Source organism: Lithobates pipiens, unplaced genomic scaffold, assembly GCF_037356315.1.
Source record: "Lithobates pipiens isolate NorthernLeopardFrog02 unplaced genomic scaffold, aLitPip1_a1.2 Scaffold_18, whole genome shotgun sequence".
NCBI classification, from domain to species: domain Eukaryota; kingdom Metazoa; phylum Chordata; class Amphibia; order Anura; family Ranidae; genus Lithobates; species Lithobates pipiens.
In genome coordinates, this window is record NW_027507758.1 from 369,684,779 (window position 1) to 369,700,996 (window position 16,218).

The following is a 16,218-nucleotide window of genomic DNA, read 5'->3' on the forward strand; positions in this document are numbered from 1 at the left end:
AAACGCTATCCATGGCTGTCCACACAGCAGGGGATTACCTGCAAATGTAGACTGCAACGAAAAAGTACTATTTTTTCACACAATGCCAACATTTCGTAAGCATAACTTTACATGTTAAATGTAATTCTGGCCACCATGATCAAGCTAAATATTTAGACGAAAAAATGAAAAACATTTGTATTACCTGTAATAAAATTAATCTAAAAAAAAAAAATAAAAAAATAAAAAAGTCTCAGTAGCCTCTGAAGGCAAAGACATTTTCCTAGTTGCAGGTAAATTACCTGTTTCAGATTACCCTTTTCAACTTGAATTAGTGATGGCATTGCCCTGGAACCATTTATCCAAGCAATAAGAAAAAGCTTCCACCAGTGTTCCAAGACAGGCTCTTTGCTTTGTAAAATATATCTTGTAAAAAAATTCTGTCCAAGCTCAAACTTCTTGTGCAAATATTTATCAGAACGTGAAATATCTTCAGGATTTTCAGCCTTTAACCGATCATTGCATAAAATGTTTGTTTCATTGCTTAAAGAGGGATTCCACCAAAAACAAAAAATAATAAAAGCCAGCAGCTATAAATACTACAGCTGCTGACTATTAATAAATGGACACTCACCAGTCCCGGGTTCCAGCGATGCCGGCAGCCGAGGCCGATCGATCGCTCGGCTCTCGGATGCTGCAGTCACCATTCTAGGTGAGGGAATCAGGAAGTGAAGCGAATCGGCTTCACTTCCCGGTTCCCTACTGCGCATGCGCGAGCCACGCAATAGGAAATCTCCGCGCTGTCACTGGGACCCGTGTGTGTCTCAGCAGACAGCGCGGCAGGGCAGGAAATGGCGTAGACTCCCACGGGAGTCTATGCCCGGAAGTGGGTGAAAATACCTGTCTTTGACAGGTATCTCCACCCCCCCTCCCCCCTGAAAGGTGTCAATTGTGACACCGGAGGGGGGGAGGGATCCGATCAGCGGAGGTTCCACTTTAGGGTGGAATCCCGCTTTAAGCAGTACTGAAGGCAAAACTTTTCATTTTGGATGGAGTACGGGAGAATCAAAACACTTATCAGATTGCATGTCATCTGCGCCCCATTAAGATTTCCCTTCACTTCCAATCCCATAGCCAAAATAGGAATGGAGGTAAAAATCGGAAAACTCTCCAGTGAGAAGTCATGGTTGTCAGCAGGGGCTTAACTAGAAATCACAGGGCCCCATAGCAAAATGTTGTATGGGGCCCCTCCCTGCAAACGCCCCCCAATTGCAAACAGGCACCCCCTCCACATAAAAAATAAAAAAAAATGAATGCCATTGAACAGATTACCACACTCATGTAGCACAGTACCCAGGCAACAGCTTATATTAATTTCAAACAAAGTATGCAGTATACTATATGCAGCCCCTGAAGGACACACAGGTATACCCCCCATCAGTACAGACCCCCCTCCCCAAGTAGTGCAGATTAGAGGTCGACCGATATATCGGCCGATATTTGCCGTTTTTTAAATAATCGGCATCGGCGGATTGTGTTGATAAAAAGCCAATTCTACAGCAGGACTTTGAAATGACTTCTGTAAGAAGTCAGTGTGAGTTGCCTGAGTCGTCATAGCAACACTTTCCTCCTCTCTGGGCAGACTGCCAAGAAAAGAACTAAATGATACAATGTTTACACTTGAATGAATGAAGTTATCTCTGTGTGTAGAAGTTCTCAGTTTAACCATTTAAAGACTAAATCTTTTCTGACACTTGTTGCTTACAAGTAAAAATCCTGTATTTTCTGCCAGAAAATCACTTGGACCCCCCAAAAATTATATATATTTTTTTAGCAGAGATCCTAGGGAATAAAATAGCGGTTGTTGCAATATTTTATGTCACACGGCATTTGCACAGAGGTCTTTCAAATGCATTTTTTGGGGAAAAAAATACACCATTTAAAAAATAAAAATAAAATAAAAACAGTAAAGTTAGCCCATTTTTTTTTTTTTGTCCAAAAGTTTTGACTACCCGTTTTTATTTAATATATAGGTTTTTTTTTTTTTTTTTTATCTAGATCATACATACAAGTAAACTGATTGGAGGTTTGTTTTGTTTAATAAATGTTTAAAGCGGGAGTCCGCCGGGACTCCGCGTTTTTATTTATTTTTTTTTATTTATTTATTTTTTTTAAAAGCCAGCAGCTACAAATACTGCAGCTGCTGACTTTTAAAATAGTGACACTTACCTGTCCAGCGCGCCCGCGATGTCGGCACCCGAAGCCGATCTCTAGATCGACACTCGAGTGCTGCCGCCGCCGCCATCTTGGGTATGGGAATCAGGAAATGGAGCCTTTCGGCTTAATTTCCCGGTTCCCTACTGTGCATGCGCGAGCTGCGCTGCGCAATGAGGACGGTCCCCGCTGCCTCTGGGATCTGTGTGTTTCCCAGCAGGCAGCGGGGCACTTGCGGAAGGGGGCGGGCACTTGCGGAAAGGGGCGTAATGTACGCCCCTTTCCGCAGAGAGCTAGCCCGGAAGTGGGTGCAGTTACCTGGATTATCCAGGTAACTGCACCCCCCTCCCCCCTGAAAGGTGCCAATTGTGGCGCCGGAGGGGGGGAGGAATCCGATGAGCGGAAGGTCCATTTTTAGGGTGGACCTCCGCTTTAAGTGTAAGAAATTTTCTGTATCACTTATGAAGGCTGCTTTCACACTGGAGCGGGCAGACGTTGATGGTAAAACGCAAGTTTTAGCGGCTCTTTACCATCATTTTAGCGGTGCTATTTGGCTGCTAGTGGGGCACATATAACCCAGCTAGCGGCCAAGCAAGAGGTTAAATGCGCCCATGAAGCACTGCTGCCAAATCGCATTGCATGCGCTTCGGTAGTGGTGCCCATTCATATCAATGGGCAGGAGTGGTGGAGGAGCGGTATATACACCACTCCAAAACGTGCTGCTTGCAGGACTTTTTTTTTTTTTTAAGATCCTGCCAGCGCATCGCCTCAGTGTGAAAGCACTCTGTCTTTCACACAGACTGCAGGGGAGCCATTTTGCAGGCACTTTACAGGTGCTATTTTTAGCCCAAAAGCGCATTAAAAAACGCCCCAGTGGGAAAGGTGTGTTAGATCAAGGGGGATTAAAAATAAATAAATAAAATAAAATCGGCCTAACATATCGGCCCAAAAAAAATCGGCATCATATATCGGCTATCGGCCGCCATGATTTCTAAATATCGGCATCGGCCAGAGAAAAACCCATATCGGTCGACCTCTAGTGCAGATCCCCCCAGCAGTACAGACCCCCTCCCCCCACCCTTACATACCTCAGAACAGCACCGACAGTCTCCACATATACACAGCAGTGTGTGTCCCTCGAGGCTCGAGCGCAGGCTCCTCTGTGGATATAAATAGAGAGGGGAAGCGGCTTCAGTCGCCGCCACTGTCCCTTAGCCTGTGCTTGAGCACAAAAGGCACAGCAGACGGCGTTAGTGGTGCGGCTGCCGCTACCCAAGGGTGTCACCCGGTGCATCCTGCACCCACCTAGCAATGCCACTCAACTGGCCCTAGATTGGCTGTGGGCCCCATAGCGCCCACATGGGTTGCTATGGTGGTAGTTCTGCCACTGGTTTTCAGAGTTGTCCCCATTATAAAATTCCCCCTCTGTTTCTGTTCTGGCGACAACCCAAAATAATGGATTTTCTTTCACTTTGTGGTAATGGTAAAGACAAAGATGGGGTGAATCTCCTCAACAAGGGCACAGACTAGAGCGCTGCACGATTCTAGCCAAAATGAGAATCACGCTTTTATTTGCTTAGAATAAAAAATATTTGGCCAAGAATTTTTTTTTTTCTATTAAAAAAAATTAATAAAAAAGGACAGCTTACCTGTAAAATCCTTTTCTTGGAGTAAATCACGGGACACAGAGCCATAGTAGTTACTATGTGGGTTACAGACCACCTTCAGGTGATGGACACTGGCACACCCTAAGACAAGCAGTCCACTCCCTATATAACCCCCCCCCCCACTACTTGGAGTGCCTCAGTTTTTGTAGCAAAGCAATATACGTGTATTAGAGGAAGGGGAGGGACCTCCTTTTCCGTGATGTACTCCAAAAAAAGGACTTTAAAATTCTTGGAGTCCATTTAGAAATGGTAGATTTCAATGTTGCCTGTCCTCTTAGGACCTTCAGGTAACAAACAAAACTTCTGTTTTCCAAATCTGACCAGTCACCTTCAAGTAGATGGACTGCTCTCACCATATCCAGAGAATGTAGAGATTTCTCTTCTGTAGACTGGGGTTCTGTAAAAAATGAAGGCAGAATATCCTGGTTTAAATGAAAACCTGACACTACCTTTGGTAGAAAATTAGGATGAGGACGCAATACTACCTTATCCTTGCGAATAATTAAATATGGCTCTTTACAAGAAGGAGCAGCCAACTCTGTTACCCTTTTTGCAGAAAATATGGCTAACAGAAAAATTTGTTTCCTTGGCAAAAGGACCAAGGAAATATGCTGTGTCGGCTCAAAAGGCTGTTTCTGCAATGCCGACAGAACTAAAGTCCCAAAGAACCAAAGAATGCGAAGCAAGTTGTCGTTGAAACAAAACCGATAAGGCGGAGACCTGGCCTTTGATGGTACTCAAGGTCAGCTTCATCTAATCCCATCTGCAGAAAGTCAAGGATTCTACCCATAACATACATCCTGGGGTGCCAACTCCTGGATTCACACCAGGAGACATGCCTTCCAGACTGATTCTGGAGGCAGGTTTCCTTGTGTAGCACTGGAATTTTTGGCATGTAATGCCATTAATAGGACCATGTTAACAGATTGGTATCCGGCTCCTACTAGTATGCAATGGAAAAACGACTTGTTTAACTTGCAGAAGTGACTTAATTGTTTTACTTTGTGAGAGGACTCGCCTACCCACAATGCCCACTCACCTACCCATAAACACTGAGTGGCTGAACTGCATGCTGGGTAGGTTAAAAAAAAAAAAAAAAAAAAAAAAGGCCAGGCACAGCCATTTTCTGTCTCTTCTTGCTGGGACATGTGACCTGCAAGGGGGTGCCCCGAAGAGCGCAGCCTGCATCACCACTGAGTGTCTTTCCACAGTGCTGGAGCAGCGGTGCAATCTGATCAGAGGATCCAGAACGCATGACTGGGCCAAACGAGGGTCCCGGTCATCTTGCGGTGCAGCGTGATGGAGCTGGCTGGCAGCGGGACTGAAACCACCGGAGTGGAGGCATCCAGTTATCCAGGCCTAATGTGGTGAGAGGGCTGTTTCCCAGAAGTTATATACATCACACACTTAAGTCTAATCTTATAGCATTGCTATAAAGAGTCTTTCAGATAGTCAACTGTTAGTCAAGTTAGGCGATGTACGGTGGGGCTATATCGCCAGGAAAGGAGTTTATAAGTGCATTGCACAATTGAAATTACTGTTACCACTTCACAATTCACATCATTACTATCTGCAAACCCTATCAAATACAAATACTGCAGTATAATGGCTAGCTGAAGACAGACAAGAGACTATCATTTACTGTAAGGCCTTACAGTGTTGCCACTATATACAAAGGACTTAATTTCTCCACAGGGAGTGCTCAAGTATTACATTGTGTTATATTGTTTTGCTAGCGCTGTAACATGCATTACAGGCTTAGATTGTCTGCACGGTCGCTGCTGGAAGTGAGAAGGTGCCCAGTGCCAAGAGTTTATCACTCTGAGCATTAGTCCCACTTGGAGGTGCACCTGCAGAGGTCATTTAGGTAACCTTTGAGTAAAGCCATTTACAAACACTCATCTGAGTATTGTGTCAAACTTGTATGCTAATACAATTCTTGTACTTGTTTAAAACTTGCTTCAGTAAACTTACGTTTTGGTTTACGTACAATTGTGAGGCTCATTCATTCTAGCAGGTGGAGCAGCGTATACCCAGGTAACAAAAGGTGAAATGTATGTAACCAGTTATTGAATTGTTCCTTGTTATTGGGTCTTCGCACCAACACTGTTACACAGCTGTGTCAAGCAGGTTGAGCCAAATTGAGGGTGGAAAAACAGTACAGGCCCATTCAATTACCAGCAGCTCCTTCGGGGGTAAGTGCTACACTTGCATCAATCAAGGTAGATACCACAGAACCCAATAGCCCACGCTTCTTTAGAATGTGGTTCTCAATAGCCAAACCATTAAATTTAGCATTTATAAGGTAAGATGGAATACCGTTCATGGTTCCCCTACTGCCATTCTTATGATCTCTGCATACAAGGATCTTCTGAGCCACAAAAATCACAGACTTCACTTCCTGCTTGACCCTGCGAAGAAACCACAGAAGCAGTAGAATAGGAGGGAATGCATAAAATCAGTGAGAACTGATTCCATGGGAACACCAAGGCATCTGTTCTGCATGCTAGCAGATCCCTTGTTCGACACAGTTGTCGATCTTTTTTATGAACCTGGAAGCATACAGGTCTACGTCTGTGACCCCCCCCCCCCCCAATCTCAGGCATATTGCCAGGAATATATCGGGGTGAGGGGCCCATTCTCCCGGGAACAGCTGCTGGCGACTGAAGTAGTCCACCTGCCAAGTTCCTATTCCTGGAATGAAGACTGCCGATAGGCAAGGTACATCCTTTTCTGCCCAAGTTAAGATAGGATTCACCTCTGGGCCGCACGACTTCTCGTGCCCCCTTGGTGATTGATATAGGCCACTGCTGTGGCATTGTCGGATTGGATACTGACAGGATAATTCTGTAACCTGAGCATCCAGGCCCTCAGGGCCAAGCATGCTGCCCGAATCTAGACTGTTGATGAGCAAGGTCATTTCTGGCCTGGACCATTTCTCTTGGACAGTTCCCTCTTCCAGGACTGCTCCCCAACCTGAAAGGTTGGCATCTGTTACCACCTTTCAGGTAACTGGTAGGGAAGATTTTCCCTTCTGCAGATTTTTTTTTTTTTATTAACCACCAACTGAGGCACTGGCTCACATTTGGAGGCAGATGCATTGGGAAATCTAGCACTTGGACCTTTTTGTTCCAAGCCGATAGGATACTGTTTTTCAGCAGCCTCGAATGAAACTGAGCATAAGGAACGGCCTCAAAACGAAGCCATCATCTTTCCCAACAACCTCATGCAAAGTCGAGTGGAAAGATTCTTCTTTGCCTTGACCACCTGAATCAATTCCTTAATGGCAATGATCTTTGCCTGGGGCATGAATACCCTTTTCTGGGCTATATTTATAAATCAGACACAAATATTCTAATCTCCTTGATGATTTTAAGGAGGATTTCTCTAGGTTGAGAATCCAACCTAGGCATTCCAGGTAGTTGACTGGTGATCATACTTTGGTCTAAGCAGGCTATCGACTGGTCTATCAAGAGCAGATCTAGGTATACTATAATCATACCTTGGGCTCTTAATCTGGCTAGAGGAAGGGGCCAGGACCTTTGTAAACTCTCGAGGTGCAGTAGCTAGACCAAAATGCAGAGCTACAAACTGAAAATGAAGATTTTATACCTCGAAGCATAGACATTCCTGGTGAGCGGGGGGGGGGGGGGGAGCGCATTTGGGAGGTATGCATCCTTTATGTCGATTGATGCCAAAAGTTCTCCTTTTAGGCAGTTGACTGATCAGATTTAATCCAAGCAGAAAGAGTGGATATTCATGGGGACCACCAAGATCACTGGGGGGGGGGGGGGGAGTCCAATGCATTCAAGACTTTTCTCTGGATCCTTGGGAATATTTGATCTGAGATAACGAGATGGGGACTCTCTGAACTCTAGCTTGTGCACTAGAGCTATTGAAGAAGTCGCCTATTTGTCTCGACACTCTTCCTGCCAGACCCTTGAGAACTGCAGAAGTCTTCTCTCCCACTCGAGCGAGGGGGTCCCCCTTCATGAGGCTTTAGTGTTTTGTTTCCTTCCCCAGGACTCCTTTTGTCCCTGGGGTTGACCCTGAGGTTTACCTCTTGAACCTGACGGCGGAGGCCGTTGTGACTGCCTGGAGGCTGATGCCCCTGGTGGAGAAGGAGCTTGTTTAAATGAAACATTTACTCCTCTTCCCAACTGGAAAAAGATTACTCTTCCCATCAGAAATTCTTTGGGTGTATTTATCCAAATCTTCCCCAAACAGCCATTCACCATGAAAAGAAAAAAACTAGCCAAGAGATTTTTGCATGGCGTCTCGGCTGACCAATTTTTCAACCATAAGATTCTACGCATATGCACCAGCCCAAGCATAAGGCACAAAGCCTGAATAGAATCCCTCAAAGCGTTTATTGCAAAACAACGCCACTGGTAGTTCGGCTAAAACCTGGGCCTGCTGATCAGGAATAACCTTGAGCACCTGTTTGTTTAATTCATTTTTACTGAAAAACATAGTATACAGAGCATATATTAAGAAACATACATTACTATTGGGCCTTAAAATGACAATGACATAGCCAACAGTTGGAGAGGTGACTATAGTATAAATCTAGTATCGTGTTTTAGAATCAAATTCTATATGACCGATAAAGATGTTCAATGTTGTCACAAGCTAACCCAATTGTCCAGAATATTGAGGTTTTCAGCTGTCATGGAACTTAGACACCACAAAATTCTCTGAGGGCTCTCACACAAAACACTAGCAAAATCCACAATATAAAAAGAGAAAGGATGAGAAAGAAGATAAAAGGGAGATAGGTAAGGGCAAGTATGGAGGGGGGGGGGGGGGGGATCTGCCTCGGTCCAGTCCCTCTGAAGTTGTAGTCTACATATCACATTTACTTCTTTTGAGAAGTATCTGTATATGTGGATGTGTATTTGAAGGAAAACCAGCAGCACCATATTTTCCAAATCAGACCTATTCCTGAGGGAATAAGCGAGATCTTCCATGTAATGTGTGATCAACTTCCAATAGCCATTGGCATAATGAGGGCACGTTGGTTGTTTTGAGTAACGAGGAATGAGTGCTTTTGCTGCATTAAGCAAGTGTGGCGTTATAGATTTCTTATATGCTCCAACTGGTGAGTCTGTACAATGGAGCAATATAACCCATGGGTCATCGGGGATCTCATAACCTTGAATCTCCTTTGCCCAATACAGGATAGCTAGCCAGTATGGGCGAATAAGTGGGCAATACTACCAAATGTGTGCATGTGTAGCTCGCTTGCCACATCCCCTCCAACGTAAAAGGTGATGTTTGTGGAAATGTCTTGTGTAGTACCGCTGGAGTATAGTGCCATCTCGTCAGCAATTTATAAATTTACCTCCACCGTTCTGGAGGCCATGGAGGAGGCGTGAGCCATTAGGATAGTGGACTTCTGGACCTCCATTTATGAAGATCTTTTTCCCCAGTTGCTTAGGAAAGTAGGGTTTCCTGTGGTGGTTAATGTCTATAAAGCCTGGTAGAAATGGGAGATGGGTTTCTCAACTGGTTGAGCCTCAAAAATCAGATTCTATAGATGTTAAATCTGAGGTGGTCCGGAGAGGTTTCGGGAGAGAATGAACAAAAGCTGCCAATTGGCAATATCTCCAGTGATCCAAGGATATAGCCATTGAGCTAAGTAGCAAGGTGGACAGGGGTACAATGCCTGACTGAGTAGTAACTTTGTGAAGTAGAGGCGTGAGCCCTAGACTCCAGGCGTGAGTTCTGGGTCTATGTTTCTGGGGGAAAGTAGTTGTAGCCAGTCAATGGCATGAGAGGGGAATTCTATGGCCATTTGTGCGTCTTACATAGTACTCAACTCTTATGGTGTGGGACTCGCTAAGAGGTTTAGTGGTTGGGGGCAAAGTTCTGTGCTTCTTAGGGATCCATATTTGGGTAAAGAGATCTGATCCGCCGAGTCATCTCCAGGTTAACCCATCACTTAGAATCTTTATGATACTTCCAGTTGGAAATTCTATTCAATACTATTGCCAAGAAGTATTGCTTAAGGTTAGGTATGGCCAAGCCCCCTTGCCTTTTAGGTCTAACAAGGAGAGTCCTGGCCAATCTGGGTCGTTTTCTGTTCCACACATTTACCCATCATTGATCTCATCAATGTAAAAAAAATGCAGCGATTCCATACGGCATCATCTGGAGCAAAAATAGCAATCTGGGCAGTATGTTCATCTTCTCGAAACACTGATCCTCCCCAACCAGGAGTGTCATTTGAGACCATTTTTGCAGATCCGCTCTGATTACATTGAGGGGCAGAAAGTTAGTGCAAAATAAAGATGCTGGGTTAGAGGTGAGGTATATACCTAGGCATTTCATTTTATTGCCAACTAAAGGACTACCGAGAAATTTAAAATTTCCGATTTGATCATATTGATTTTAAAATTGGAGATGGTGCTAAATTTTGAGAATGCCAACATGAGGTTAGGGAAAGAAATCAAGGGTTGCTGTATATAAAACAAAATGTCATCTGCATAAGCAGCACACTTGTGCTCTACACCTCCTATGGTGACCCCATGCATACAGGTATTATGTCTGACCATCGATAGGAAGGGCTCTAGTGATGAGGCAAAATAAAAAACGGGTGAGGGGGCATTTTTGACAGGTGCCATTAAAGAGTGTAAAGGGATCACTTAAGGTGGCATTTATAAGTATTTGGGCCATGGGAAAGTTATACAAGGCGCATATATGGGATAGGAGGGAGGAGCCAATTCCTAAATGAGATTGGGTGGACTGGGAGTATCTCATGGCAACACTATCGAACGCTTTTTCTGTGTCTGATAACATAAGGATAGGCTGGAGGATCCTCACGCATAGGCCAATAGGGATAGGGTACGGAGGGAGTTCTCATGCCTCTCTCAGGGATAAATCCCGTTTGATCCCTAGAGACCCAACGTGGGCTCAGGGGGAGGAGTCTATTCGCAATGACCTTGGCATATAACTTGGCATCAGTATTCAAGAGATGGGGCAATAACTCCCACAGTTACTAGGGTCCCTGCCAGGTTTAGGGATCACAGTAATGTGCGCATGATTGCATTTGTGTAGGAGGCAAGGCGGGGCAATAGGATATCAGCAAAAGATCGTAATACGGAACTGTAAAGCCATCCGGCCTAGGTGCTTTCCAATTGGCCATAGCCCTTAACGCAATGGGCAGCTCTGAGCTTGTGAACTCCCCCTCCAGGGTAGCTAAGGTGTTGGGTGAGAGTTTGGGTAAGTTGGCTTGTGCCAAGTAGTCACAAATAAGGGCTGTCCTAGTGTCTTGAGGATAGCAGTCGAGGTCTTAAGTTTATCTATGAAGGAGGCGGCTTTTTTTCTGCAGTAAGGAGCACACCAATCGTCCTGTTTTGTTACCCCACTCATGAAATTGGTGTGCTACTATACGAGATTGTCGCTTCTGCCCCATATGAAAGAGGGATTTTAGTTCATCTATCTTCCAGAGTCTGAAACACTGTCTGGGACTGACTGGCTTTATGTTGCTGCTCGAGAGCACCGTCCCGCATTAGCTCCGATTGTTGGTGTATGCGTTTTTCCCAGTCCCTAGCTCTATAAGTTTACCTCAAATGTGGGCCTTATGTGCCTCCCAGAGCACACCTGGTGAAGTGTCTGAGTGCATATTTTCCTTGAAGAAAAAAAAAAGGGCCAACTCTTCCCCAATTTTTTTTATTGATATCTTCATTTAAGAGGTCTTCATTGAGCTTCCAATTTGTAATCCTAAGGGACAGAGGGATTTAGTTTAAGCACAAATGGGGCGTGATCTGATATGGGGGATGTTTCAATGCCAGCATTCATGGGGAGTGATAGATTGTGGTCTATAAAAAAGAAGTAAATTCTGGAAGTAAGTTTGGTGTACTTGGGAATAATAGATATAGTCTCTCGTCCGCAGATGCACGATCCTCCATATATCCATCAATTGAGCGTCAAACATTTGCGTATAGATAACATTTATGTCATATACACGATTTCCCCTGGGATGTGTCAAGATTGGGTTCTAGTGGGGGTATTAAAGTCTCCAGCAAGGAGAATGCATCCGTGGATGAAGTGTCGCAATGGGTAGGTGATGCAGGGTGTGTGCCAATGAGATCAGCTGGTCAACTCCTTCCTGTGTCATAACCTACAGTCTGTAAGGACGTAAGACAGAAGCAATAGATATGTTTGGAATCATTGATGTAGGACAGTAAGGGACGCGTCTGTAGATTTTGTGGAAAGCTTTGATATTTTTGCAAAAGTACATGAATGCTATATGGGTGTTGCCAAACACAGAAGCAAATACACATTTTAGCATGTAAAAAAACCGAATGGCAAATTCTACAAAACTCACAACAAAACACGCAACCCACAAAAACGCCAACATGTCCCATAAGCTACATGTAGTGCAGCCCATTTAACCAGTTCCCGACCAGCGCACGACGATGTACGTCGACAGAATGGCACGGGCAGGCATATTGGCGTACAGGTACGTCCAATATTCAATGCCGTCCTGCCATCGGGAGCGCGCCGGCGGCGGCTTGCTCCCGCGCTGGTCGGGACCCCCGTGAGTCTGGTCGCGGGACCCGCGGACTCGATCGCCGCGGGCATACCCGCGATCGTCTCACGGGACGGCTGAATGGAGGAAATGCCGTGTAAACAGCATTTCTCCATTCTGCCTAGCAACTAGTGACGCTGATCTCTGCTCCATGTGATTGGAGCAGAGATCAGTGTACACTAAATGAAAGCCCAACCCCCCCCACAGTTAGTAACACACCCCTAGGAACACTTAACCCCCTACACTGCCACCCACTGGTTAACCCTTTCACTGCCAGTGTCATTTACACAGGAATCACTGCATTTATATAGCAGTGATTACTGTATAAAATGACAATGGTCCCAAAAATGTGTCAAAAATATCCGATGGGTCCCCCACAATCTCACAGTCACAATAAGAATCGCTGATCGCCACCATTACTAGTAAAAAAAATTAAAAATTAATAAAAATGCTATAAAACTATCCCTATTTTGTAAACGCTATAACTTTTGTGCAAACCAATCAATCGCTTATTGCGATTTTTTTTACCAAAAATATGAAGAATACGTATCGGCCTAAACTGAGGGAAAAAAATGTTTTTTTATATATTTTTGGGGGATATTTATTATAACAAAGTAAAAAATAATGTGTTTTTTTCAAAATTATTGCTCTATTTTTGTTTATAGCGCAAAAAATAAAAACCGCAGAGGTGATCAAATACCACCAAAAGAAAGCTCTATTTGTGGGAAAAAAAGGACATCAATTTTGTTTGGGAGCCACGTCGCACAACTGCGCAATTGTCAGTTAAAGCGACGCAGTGCCGAATCGCAAAAAGTGGTCTGGTCTTGGACCAGCAAAATGGTCCGGTCTAAGTGGTTAAAATCAGCAGGCTGCCCTATGCGTGTCACAGAAAAAAACGAGACAAAATGTGCACTATGGTAGATGTGAATGGGGCCTAAAAGTGAAATTGGTGCATTACCACAAGAACAAAGTGGCTCCATTCACATCATTGCATTTTCTTGCATTTCTGAAATGCACTGCACCAAAAACACACCAAGCTCTGCGCTAAAAAAAAGTTCTGAAGCTTCTTTGGGAGGATTTCTGCATGCAGGGCAGCCCATTCAGGTGGATGGGCTGCCCTATGTGTGATGAGTAAAAATGCTCCAAAACGCAATAAACAAATAACACACATGTGGGAATGAGAGTTACCGCTATGCAGAGATGTGAACGGGGCTTGACAACTGAGTGCTTACCGATTCCGTCCTATGTACTTTTATAAAGATGGCCATACACAATATACAAATCAGATTGCATAGTGTATTTAGTGAGAAGGGTAATCACTGATCGATTACACTTAAAAAAATTAGCACCTGGGAACGGGAGGGTGGATGATGCAGGGTGTGCGCTAATGAGGTCAGCTGGTCAACTCCTTCCTGTGTCATAACCTACAGTCTGTAAGGATGCAAGACAGAAGCAAGAGATACATTTTGAATCATGGATGTAGGGCAGTAAGTTACATGTCTGTAGATTTTGTGGAAAGCTTTGATAGTTTGACAAAAAAAAAAAAGAAGTAGTAGTATTTGAATGTAATATAGGGGAGCTGAAATTTACCCCCTGCTTATAGGAGCAAAAAAAAAAAAAAAAGGGGATTGGGTCTTATGAGAATGCGCCCAGAAATGGAGGGAATGCCTCTTAGAGAAATAAAACTGGGGAGACCCACAAAGCCCTGGATTAGTCCCAGTGGGTAATAAGTCCTTTGTAGTAGAAGGTTGCACAAGGAGTGCAAAGTGTTGAGATAGAAGAGAGTATATAAGATCGACCAGGACCTATAGGCCTCTAATTGAAATGTCATAAGTAGAACCAGGTCAAAGTATACAGTAGTAATTTTACCAAAGGTTACCTGGGCAAATCAACATGCCTGACCATACAACCATTTTAAACATTTATCCTCCCGATCCATATTGGTGGTGTGCTTAGTTTATTTATGCCTTTACCTCATTGATTAATGAGATATAATTTACTTAATATAGTTTGACCGCTGATGTTAATTTGATTCCCAAGTATTTTAATAAAAAAATGTTACCCACGTAAATGGGAATTCCTTTTGTACTTCATTTTTCCACAGTCCATTGTCTAGTATTTCTGTTTATAGGATTTTAAAATTTAATTTCCTTTTTTTATTTCTTTAATTATATTTGGCAAGGCCACCTTGGGTTTGTTACCTACATCAGAACGTCGTCTGCGTATGCCACAATTTTATGAACGTTTTCTCCCACTCTCACCCCTCCCACGCCTCGATGGTTTCACAATGTCGCCAAAAAAGTTTCCATTGACAGGACATATAGGAGCGGTGAGAGCAAGCATCCTTGACGCGTGCCACTGTACATCCCAAACACAGGTGACAATTTCCCATTAACCTTCACCATCGCTGTTGGGCCATTGTATAGGGTTTTTAACCCACTTCATATATTTTAATCCTATTCCTAGCTGTCATAATATATCCATCATGAATCCCCAGTCTACCCTGTCAAATGTCTTCTCTGCATCTATTGACAGGAGTAGAACTGGGGATTCGCCTGATGATTACAAAGCATCAGAATTGTTTTTATACCATTATATTTCCCTTCTCTGCCCGGGACAAAACCGGTCTGATCGGGGTTCATCAAAAAAAAATTTTTTTTTAATCTGGTAGCCAAGATCTTTGCATATATTTTTGTATCGGCATTTAAGAGGGCAATGGGCCTATAACTCTAGCAGTTTTAATCTTTTCCCTCTTTTGGTATAATTGTATTGTGTGCCAATAGTGATTCTTTTTTCTCATATCTTGCTCTTCTCTGATGTTATTCAAGTAGTCACATAGCCTGGGGATCAAAAGTTCGTGAAATTTTTTTAGAATATTTGATCGTAAAGCAGTCTGGCCCAGGGCTTTTTCCCAATGGGGTTTCTTTCATCACCTGTTTAATCTCCTCTTGTGTTATATTTTTTTCCAGCTCTTCTAGTTGATCGTTTTGGATTTTTGGTAAGTTAGCTTCTCTTAAATATGTTTGTATCTTCCTTTTCCTTTTCTCTTCATCTTGCTGTAACTTTTTATTGAATATAATGCACTGTAATATTTTTGACGCTATTGCAACTTCTGATGTTTTATTTACTAACTTCTCTCATTTTTAATCTTCTCTATAGAATTTAAAGACTTCCTTTTCCTTACCAAATTTGCGAGATATTTCCCTGGCTTGGTGCAACACTTATATCACTCCTGCGCTACTGTTGAGTTTACACCTCTTCTTCCATCACTTTTAATGGATCTCTTTTTATAATTGGGGTCCGATGAGTTTCCTTTTCCACTTGCTTTTTAGGTCTTTGTTCCAGTTTGTATATTTCTTTTATAGTTATCATAATTTTCCTTCTTTCCTGATTTTTTTTCTTGCCCCAATAGATATAAGGATACCTCTTAGGACAGACGTATGTGCCTCCCAGATGGTTGCTTTTGAAAGTTCTGGGGTATCGTTTTCTCTGAAATATTTCTCAATGTCTATGATTTTTTTTGATTTGCATCGTCCTCCAGTAAACACTCATTTATTCTCCATGTGCCTTTTCCTATAGATTCTCCATATAATTTCATCTTTAACGTCACTGGGGCACGGTCTGATACGGTTATTATTCCTATCTTTGTTTCTATTATTTCTTCCAAAGTTCTATGTTCTACCATAATGTAATCTAACCATGAGTATGTTCTGTGTACTGCCGAATAAAATGTGTAATCTTTTGTACTCGGGTGTTGTATTCGCCATGGGTCTACTAGTTGATGCTCATAAGTTTCTCTTTATTTTCCTAGACTGCCTAATT

At 43.3% G+C, this 16,218-nt stretch overlaps 1 protein-coding gene across 18 annotated transcripts in view; it reads right to left on the minus strand.

Annotated features, from left to right (window-relative positions):
* The window catches only part of DIS3L2 (DIS3 like 3'-5' exoribonuclease 2), an 867,027-nt gene that overhangs the window by 746,176 nt on the left and 104,633 nt on the right, over positions 1-16,218 (minus strand). The window lies entirely within an intron of this gene.